Raw genomic sequence first — 8,607 nt, forward strand, 5'->3', positions numbered from 1 at the left:
TAGAACAGAGATGCTGAAAACAGAAGAAAGAATACACTTTAGTTACAGCAAACTTTGTGCATTGTACCACAAGATTCAACATTTTTATAATCTTCAACAATAACAAGCTCAGGGTTCAAATACATACACAGAAGTTGTAAAATCAGTTGTACAGACATGGCCAATAATATGATTGAGCGTGAATAGCTGACAAATCTTAAGGCAGACTGTAGGAAGCACAGACATCACACATTGTATCCAATCAAGTTCTGAAATACTAGCTTCACAAGAATCAGAGGTGAATGCAAATAAAGTTATTGTTATAAAGACAACAGAGAAGCAAAATGTTAAATTCAATTTGTCAGTGGTAAGATTTATTTTATCATGCCATGTTGATTTTATGCAACACAAATGTCTTTAAGAGATGTCCACTTGACCCGAGAAGTTTCATATGACATTCACGTTATTGTCAAAGGCTGCGATTTGGCTTTCTGTTCCCTGAATTCCTTGTCCCTTTAGAGTACCAGCAAAGAGTTCTGAAAAATATGAATCGTTCAGGAAGAAGAGTGTAAGTTGACCGAAAATTGTAACATCACAATTTGATGAAAGAAATCAATAATTGTTCGAAATGAGAACTATTCAAGTAGAGAAACCAAATGCAATAATTAAAATCAAAAGGACAGGCACACCTCGGCTGTATTATTATTCACACCCGCGTACACCACAGCGACAAACAATTTGCAAAAGTCTCAGCAATTATTTCCCATACGTATCAGCACAGTGTGTAATGTAAGTGAATTAAGTATGAATCAGTACTAAGGAAAACTTATCCTTGGTCAAACATAGCGATACAAATGTTGCAGAACGAATTGACTTACATTTGTGAAGGTCAAGGACTTGCAGACGCTGGACGGTTCCTGGTTCTGGTTGTTAGATAGACCTCGATCTCAGTGCTGTTCGTTACTAAGAAAATGTCGGCATTGTTACTGCATTTCGCGTTCACAAATTTAGAACTATGTTTGTCCCCGGTACTTGAAACTCATTTTTGCGACACTGTGATATCATTTGGCTAGTAGTTCCATAGAAAGATCACAAATTATCCACCAGATAATTCCCCGATCACAAATACACAGCCGGCCGACAGTAACACTACAATAATATCTAACTTCGCGCCAATCGAGCCTTATGACCGTTCACGGAAGTGCAATCTATAAATCATTACGCGATTGATAAAGTAGTCCCATTTTTTAAACACTGAAATTGACTCTACATCTGCGCCTACACGCTAAATTTCATACTAGATATGACACTTAATTTATTAGTTTTATGAAAATGATTATTTTTATCATAGAAAGACTTAAAACAGAATAACAATTCTTTCAGCATGAAGAATCAATATCAATGCGTGAACTGAACTTGATGAACTGTGACCCCAGAGTAACTGGCTGCTAACAGCCGGCTGCTAACAGCTGGGCTGCAGACGTGTTGAATGTCGGAGAAGTAACGTACTGGATTTTTGTACGGCGGCTCAGAATGGAGTACAATCGTAAACCTTGAATAAGCGGTCGGCAATATAGTTCTGCCTCTGAAAGTATGGACAAAATACTTCACCTAAATCCAAGTCATCATAAGGCGAGATTTTGTCAGCAACATCAATAGGATTAAGGACATAGACGTCTGTACAGGTTTGCGGAAGTTAGCCTACAGCTGGAAGGACATAGCGGTGCATACGTATACATGAACATTTACTTGTCTGTTTCTACAATCAGACGTTCTCGTCTGTCGACATTTTAAAGGTATGAATTGATCGAAGTAACAAATGTCTGCGACCCGTTCTTGTTGCTCGTTTTCAATGGGTATACAGATCGACGTCTTTCCTAACCTCCGGCCGTGGTACTCGGCTGAAGCTAGCAGCCAAAACCTAGTAGCCAAAACTATGGTGTGGAAGCTAGCAGCCAAAACTCACACGCCACGTTTGCGCTCCATTTTAGGATAACAGATAGAAATATTGCCGTGAGTATATTAATAACACTAAAATGTTGCAGTTCCTACCGAAAAAATGGATCCTGACCGAAATCGTACAAAACTCGATATCACGGCACGTACGTGGTGTCGCGTCGTGAAGAAGGCCACCGTTGTTGACCTCCAGGCTCAAACGTTGGGTGATGTGTGAGGGCGCTTTGGCCATCCCCTATATCTAGAAAAAGGTTAAAATTGCACATACTTACCATTAAGTTACTAGTACGCTTTTTACCTTATTCTTACATGTTCTCCAAGTCTCATTTTAAAGAAATTTCTTTGCCGAAAGTAACCACATTTTAATTATCACTGATATATTTTGCTGTTTGAATTGTTTAAAAAACACCAGATATTTGTGAAATGGAAGGAAAGAGTGCATGCATTTTCACAGTCTGTTTTAAGCACTCAGTTGCATACAAACAGACTACACATATCCTATTTCTCTTTTCCATTATCTCTCCACATTATAATTAGCACCTATAGGTTTGCTATGCCTGTAGGACATATCAGGTACATACCTCACAACTGCTAATACCCTTCACTGGAAGTATGTACATTTAATGTGCATCCATTTGACATATGAGACTACTCACATCTCATTTCTTAGATTCTAATAATTATAATTTTATTGCATAACAACACACTTTGGGAAGTATGGTAGAGCGAGTAGAATAAATGATAATTTATTATACATAAACAGGTAAGTCTGCTGTGGTGATATCATGTTAGAGACATGTTAAAACATGCATATTGTCTTCAAAACTGTTTGTTTACACATTTTCTCTGTTGCTCAAATGTTCAAGTTCTGAAACTCTGACTCCATAGCTGAGAAGAAAACATATCTATATATTTACCACACTCATTGATTATGATGAAATTCATCTTCTGCCGAAAACAAGTTTGGTTATCAGCTTTATGCAGTTACATTTGTGATATCCATCAAACCATCTTCAAAAGAAAAGCATTAAATTTTCTTTATGGTCTAAATTTATATTGTCCATTGTATTTGTTCTCACATCAATGAAACCATATTTATCCATCAGATTTCTGTAAACTATTTTAACAGCGAGATTAATGTACAAATGTTTGACCTTGTAAGTCTCCACAATAATTCTGCAGGGTGTATTGAATGTAACCCCAACCACTTAGAGTAATGCCTAGCAGTTGTTATGCAAGCCTTAGTAAAATGTTAACTTAGAGAGGACCAATTTTTGCTAGTACGTTGTGATTTATTTTATTTTATTCATTTCATTGTTTACATCACTGATATTATCCATGTTAAAGCCACAGGGAACTCGGGCTCCATGTTCTTTTGCTTATGAGTGTTTGTGTATTACTTATGTATGATTACTTCCATATAAAATAAACCAACAAACAGCTGTATTTGTATCATGTTTGTATAATTTGTTTGTTTACAAGTGTAATCAAGAAGTGACTAATACATATCCCACAGGTATGAATAAAAAGCTTTATTTAAATACATGTGCAGCTTGGATTGTACTGTGTTTTTGCCAAGGTTGGGGAACATTGGTAAATGATTTGGGAACCCTGGTGACATTTATGCTGTCCCCAATCTGATTGCATTGATATATCAAGGGGAACCTTGGTAACATTTACCGGGGTACTGGCCTTAACAAAAATACTGTTGTATTAGAAACTCTTTAAAGGGACAAAGTTGGCCATTTTTCATGAATTTTGTTTGATGCAAGATACTACTTATATTGTTTGACATTTTGAAAGATACTGAATGAATGGGTGACCACGCATATATGTGACCCATGCAGTTTTGGACACGATACATGAAACCATCATGAAAATGAATGAATGGTCATGACCATTAATTCATTTTCGCCATGGTTTCATTTATTTTGTCTAAAACCGGGCTTGAATTATTATATGCATGGTCATCCATTCATTCAGTATCTTTCAACATATCAAACAATATAAGTAGTATCTTGCATCAAACAAAATTCATGAAAAATGACCAACTTTGTCCCTTTTAAGTATCATTTATTGTTTACATTTTTAAACTACAAACAAACAAACAAAACAAACTAAAAAGCTCCGTTCTTTATGGGCAAACATGAATACAAATACAACTCTTTATTTGTTATTTAAATGGAAATATTCAGACATAAGTAATAAACTAAGACACCTAAACAAACATTCAAACAAGATACCAGAGTTCCCTTTGGTAATGACACATAAAAATTTGATATAAATCGTCAAACACAAGCATAAAACTTGCAGTGAACTGCCTCTTCCTTTCTGAAATTCCAAAGTTAGAGACATATATGCACCTAAGTGCATGTGAATTTCTCATATATATAAGAATTCTATAAATACTACAACACTGGCACAGTATATTCAGGTTCAGGTTAAGGTTCAGGTGCACTCATAGTGTCCGTTTATTTGTATTTCAAGGCCACTGGCCCATATACAAAGGGGGGGGTTAACATGGAAAATGGAAATACATATTTGCACAGCGGAGTGAAAGGCAAAGGCACGCAACAACAGCGCAAGAAAAACAAAGAAACATCACTCTTGCATACATTAGTTGCTGGCTCAAAATTGAGCGAATACACGTCATAGTAAAACCAGCATATTTCAGTCATTTCTTAAACTTTCTTCTCTTAGCTTAAATGCTTATATACAAAGTTACAGAGATTGAGTATCTTTGTTGACCTTTTTTCTCCCATAAGTGTCAAAAACTTATGGAAGTGAGGATCTCTAACGACAATTTCTGGTAAGCATTGTTTTCTCAGGCTGTCATACAAAGGGCATACTAGCAAAAAGTGGTATTCGTCCTCAACTTGACCTCCAGAACACAACTTACATATCCTTTCTGTGGGGTCAATGTTGTGATGTCTCCCTTCTTCTATCGCAAGTGGTAGAACACAACAACGAAAACAAGCAAATAATCTTAAAATTTCATGATTGTAGTTACTCAAAAGATACTTCTCAGGTTCAAGTAATGACTTAAATTGTACATAAGTACGCAACTTGGGTTTTGATGCACAATATCCTGACCACTGCTGTTTCAAAATATCGGAAATTCTTGTTTCAAATGATTGAAAGAAAGCTTCTTTGTTGCCTATCTCTTGAGTTATCCAAACATTACCAAAGCCATATGAGTAAAGAATGTGTTTAACAGAAGTAGCCCAAGCATGTCGCCCAAGGTTGTCAAGGTTACGTAACATTAAATATGATTGCCTTGGCAGTCTTTCCCTGGGCATTTCGGTCAGCTTAACCCAATAACGTATGAATCGCTTCATAGTGTGATAATATACAGGTAGGCGACCACATTCCCCTATTACGGCTTCATTTGTGGTATGACTTGGGACCCCTAACAGTTTCCTACACCTGGGGAACGTTGTACTTTTTCTAAAACATCATAAAACTGGAATCCCTAAATCTCAGAACCGTAACCGTAATCTCAGATTGGCAAAATCATGGCATCAAACAGTTTGAAGTGAGAGTGATATGAGAAAAAATCAAGTTTCCATCTTGCAACTGATAACAAACTCATGGCTTTACTAGCTTGATTGGCTAAAGTATGCACTGCTTTAGACCAAGAATTTCGAGAAGAGAGAAGTAAACCTAAATATTTATAATAAGTAATGACATCGATTTGTGTGTTCCCAAAATGCCACTTTTCCAACGAGCATTGTGCGCTCCTTTTCGGAATATTACAATCTTTGTCTTGTCCAGATTCACTTTCATACACCACTTATTACAGAACTTTGAAAGTATGTCTATGAGATATTGTAAATTTCTAACAGAGTCTGAAAATATAACAATATCGTCCGCATATAATAATGAAAAAAGGTTGTACATGTCTTGAGTTAATTGTATATCCATTTTTCCTGATGCTATGAACAAGGAGTTAAGTTCTTCTATGAAAATACTGAACAACAGAGGACTAATGATGCAACCTTGTCTAACACCGGCTGGACAGTGAAAGTATTCTGTAGTTACATTACCAGCCCTGACACAGGATTTGATGTTACTGTACATTGAGTGAAGGATATTATACATATTGCCTTTGACACCAGAGAGAATTAATTTATACAGCAAAAGTGAATGGTTCACATGATCAAAAGCATATTCATGTTGATCAATAATGCTAACTATAGTGAACATGCATCTTTAACTATGTTTCAAGTATTCAATATCGATACATAGCATTTTCTCCTGGTATGTCATCTTCTGAATATATCTAACGTTAGGCAACAATTAAATCAGCATTTCACTCCAAAAAAATTCTATCAGCCGTCATACTACTGGCACAATATGCCATATATCATACCTGTCACAATTTCAGACATGTCAACACTATGCTACATAAATTTCATTCCACAATAGTGTCTTCATTACCTATGCTCTTAAATTTCAGTCAGCAGGTCAAGCCAATTTATTTCTCAACTCCGTCCGTAACATGCGGAATCAAGTGCGAAAAATTTCCTGTTATGAATACATGGTACCAGCTCACTTGTGAGGAACAATCATATGTAAACACTGTAACCAGTACACTCCAAGTTGTAATTACTATAGCAGATCTTTTCAATATAATTGATGAACATTCTAATTTTACTTGAAATCTCATACAATCATGATGGCTCTAGCAATAAAAAAACATTTGACTTTGGAACAAATTCACTTTTTCTGTTATGCAGCATACATTGTAAAAGTTTTCACAAGACCGTCAATTGCTAAATTACTGTATAGGCATATATCCCGACCCAATTATATGATTATACACATTCTTTCTGACTTTCTATGTTAACATTACAACAGAATTGGTATCTAATTCTATGCAAGGTATCCTTAATTTGAATACGAACCTGAAGTGTAGATAAGTTAGCTATGCCGTTCCTTTTTCCAATTTAATGCATCTTCTGTAATTTCCTAAATGGCATGTTTTGGTCTGATTTATTAGCCTCTTGACTATAAATCAGTTGCCCTACCACCACGTCAAGGTACATGCCGTAGGTAGGGTGTGTAGGTGTGGGTGTGTGCAGGGGTGTATGTATGAAAGTATGAGTTTACAGCCGGTGCACAACATTTTTAGTCCTAAGTATTGGATATGTACCGGTATATCAACATTTGATTTGACTAATATTCAATGTATTTTGTCAAATCCCTAAGCTTCCTTTTGGTTATTCACCAGCACATTAAAAATAACATTTCAAACATATCAGTCTATATGCAGTTCTTGTCTGGTCTGTAAGTGCCAAGGATATTTGATATTCAAAAGTTTTTACTGTATGCAACTATAAGGGAAATAGTTCACAATTCTTAAGTGTTAGCTTAATTAGATAATTTTTGCTCTGTGGGGCCACATTTCACTTTCAAATTTTCTATTTCTTGCCCAGATTGTCATTCAGTTAATCAAAGTAAGACTTTCATAACCCGATGTGATTACTGCAAAGCAAAGAAATTGTGAATGACTCTATACGTCAAATTTGAAAATCAAAAGTAAGACATGAGTGGCCTATGAGTGAAACCCCAAATAATGATGTTGATATACCGGTAGTCCAATTTCAAAATATGCAAATTAGCTAATAATCAGTATGCTGACACTCATTAAGCTTTAAGCATTAATATAATGAATGTACATGTATAACAAAAGTCCAATCAAATACAGTCCATCCAGTCTTGATACATCATTACATGCCAAATGACATAAATTCACTGAATATGCAAATAAGTTAGTAACCCTTTGTCAATTAATATCTCAAAATCTGAATCATAGCTAAACTGTAAGCATGACGAATTAGCCCCTGAAGTCTAATCAGTTGATGCATCCAGCCTTTTATATTAGATTTAATGGCCAAAATACAGAAATTTATTAAATATGCACATTTTCCAAATTTTCATATGTCATCCTCTTCACACTTTCATTATAACTAAAATATGAGCAATGAGAAATCCAATCAAATTCAGTGTATCTCACTTTAGTACTGTGATGGCCAAATTATATAAATTTCTTCGATATGCAAATGAGCTAAAAATCAGGCACTACGTCATTGCTAGTCAAATTTTTGGCAAAACTAAAAAAATGTGATTAATTAGAGTTTTGGTCAAAATCAGTGCATATACTTTTGATACAATTTCACCAATTTCATGCATATAAGTTTAAAGACCATATGCCATGCCATTGAACTCCTTACGTAACTTAGTACAATCAACAAGCTTCTGAAGTCAGATCAATTGATTCAGGTTAATTTTTTATACATTTTGATAGTCTTATTACAGAAAATCAATGAGTATGCAAAAAAACTAATTATCATGCATTCTGAACTTTCAGCTAAACAAAATCTACCATGACTTAAAAATGTGACAATAAAGGCTTTATATAGTGATGGTCACACTCCAATGACAATGAGGTAATAGAACTGAGGTGAATGACTTTGTCAATGACTGTTATAAAATGATTTGCAAATAATTTTACCACATTTTCTGATGTCTGCAATTTTCGATAGTTTTGTCTTAAAATTCTGACATTTCAAAAAATGTCTGATTAAATGGCATTTGGTTTTTACATGCAGGTTTAGGGGATAGTTTCTGTTGAAATTAGCGATTGTGATGTGGTCAAACTGTCTCTTC

At 35.2% G+C, this 8,607-nt stretch overlaps 1 long non-coding RNA gene across 1 annotated transcript; it reads right to left on the bottom strand.

The window, feature by feature from the left end:
- Window positions 1–331: 331 nt before the first annotated feature.
- LOC139127838 (uncharacterized) lies at window positions 332–1,090 on the bottom strand. The gene is made up of 2 exons (XR_011551148.1): window positions 858–1,090; window positions 332–515 (listed from the first exon to the last, which is right to left on the bottom strand). It is a non-coding gene; the product is annotated as an uncharacterized lncRNA (long non-coding RNA).
- Between the last annotated feature and the right edge of the window lie 7,517 nt (window positions 1,091–8,607).

Source organism: Ptychodera flava, unplaced genomic scaffold, assembly GCF_041260155.1.
Source record: "Ptychodera flava strain L36383 unplaced genomic scaffold, AS_Pfla_20210202 Scaffold_37__1_contigs__length_1687728_pilon, whole genome shotgun sequence".
Taxonomy (NCBI): domain Eukaryota; kingdom Metazoa; phylum Hemichordata; class Enteropneusta; family Ptychoderidae; genus Ptychodera; species Ptychodera flava.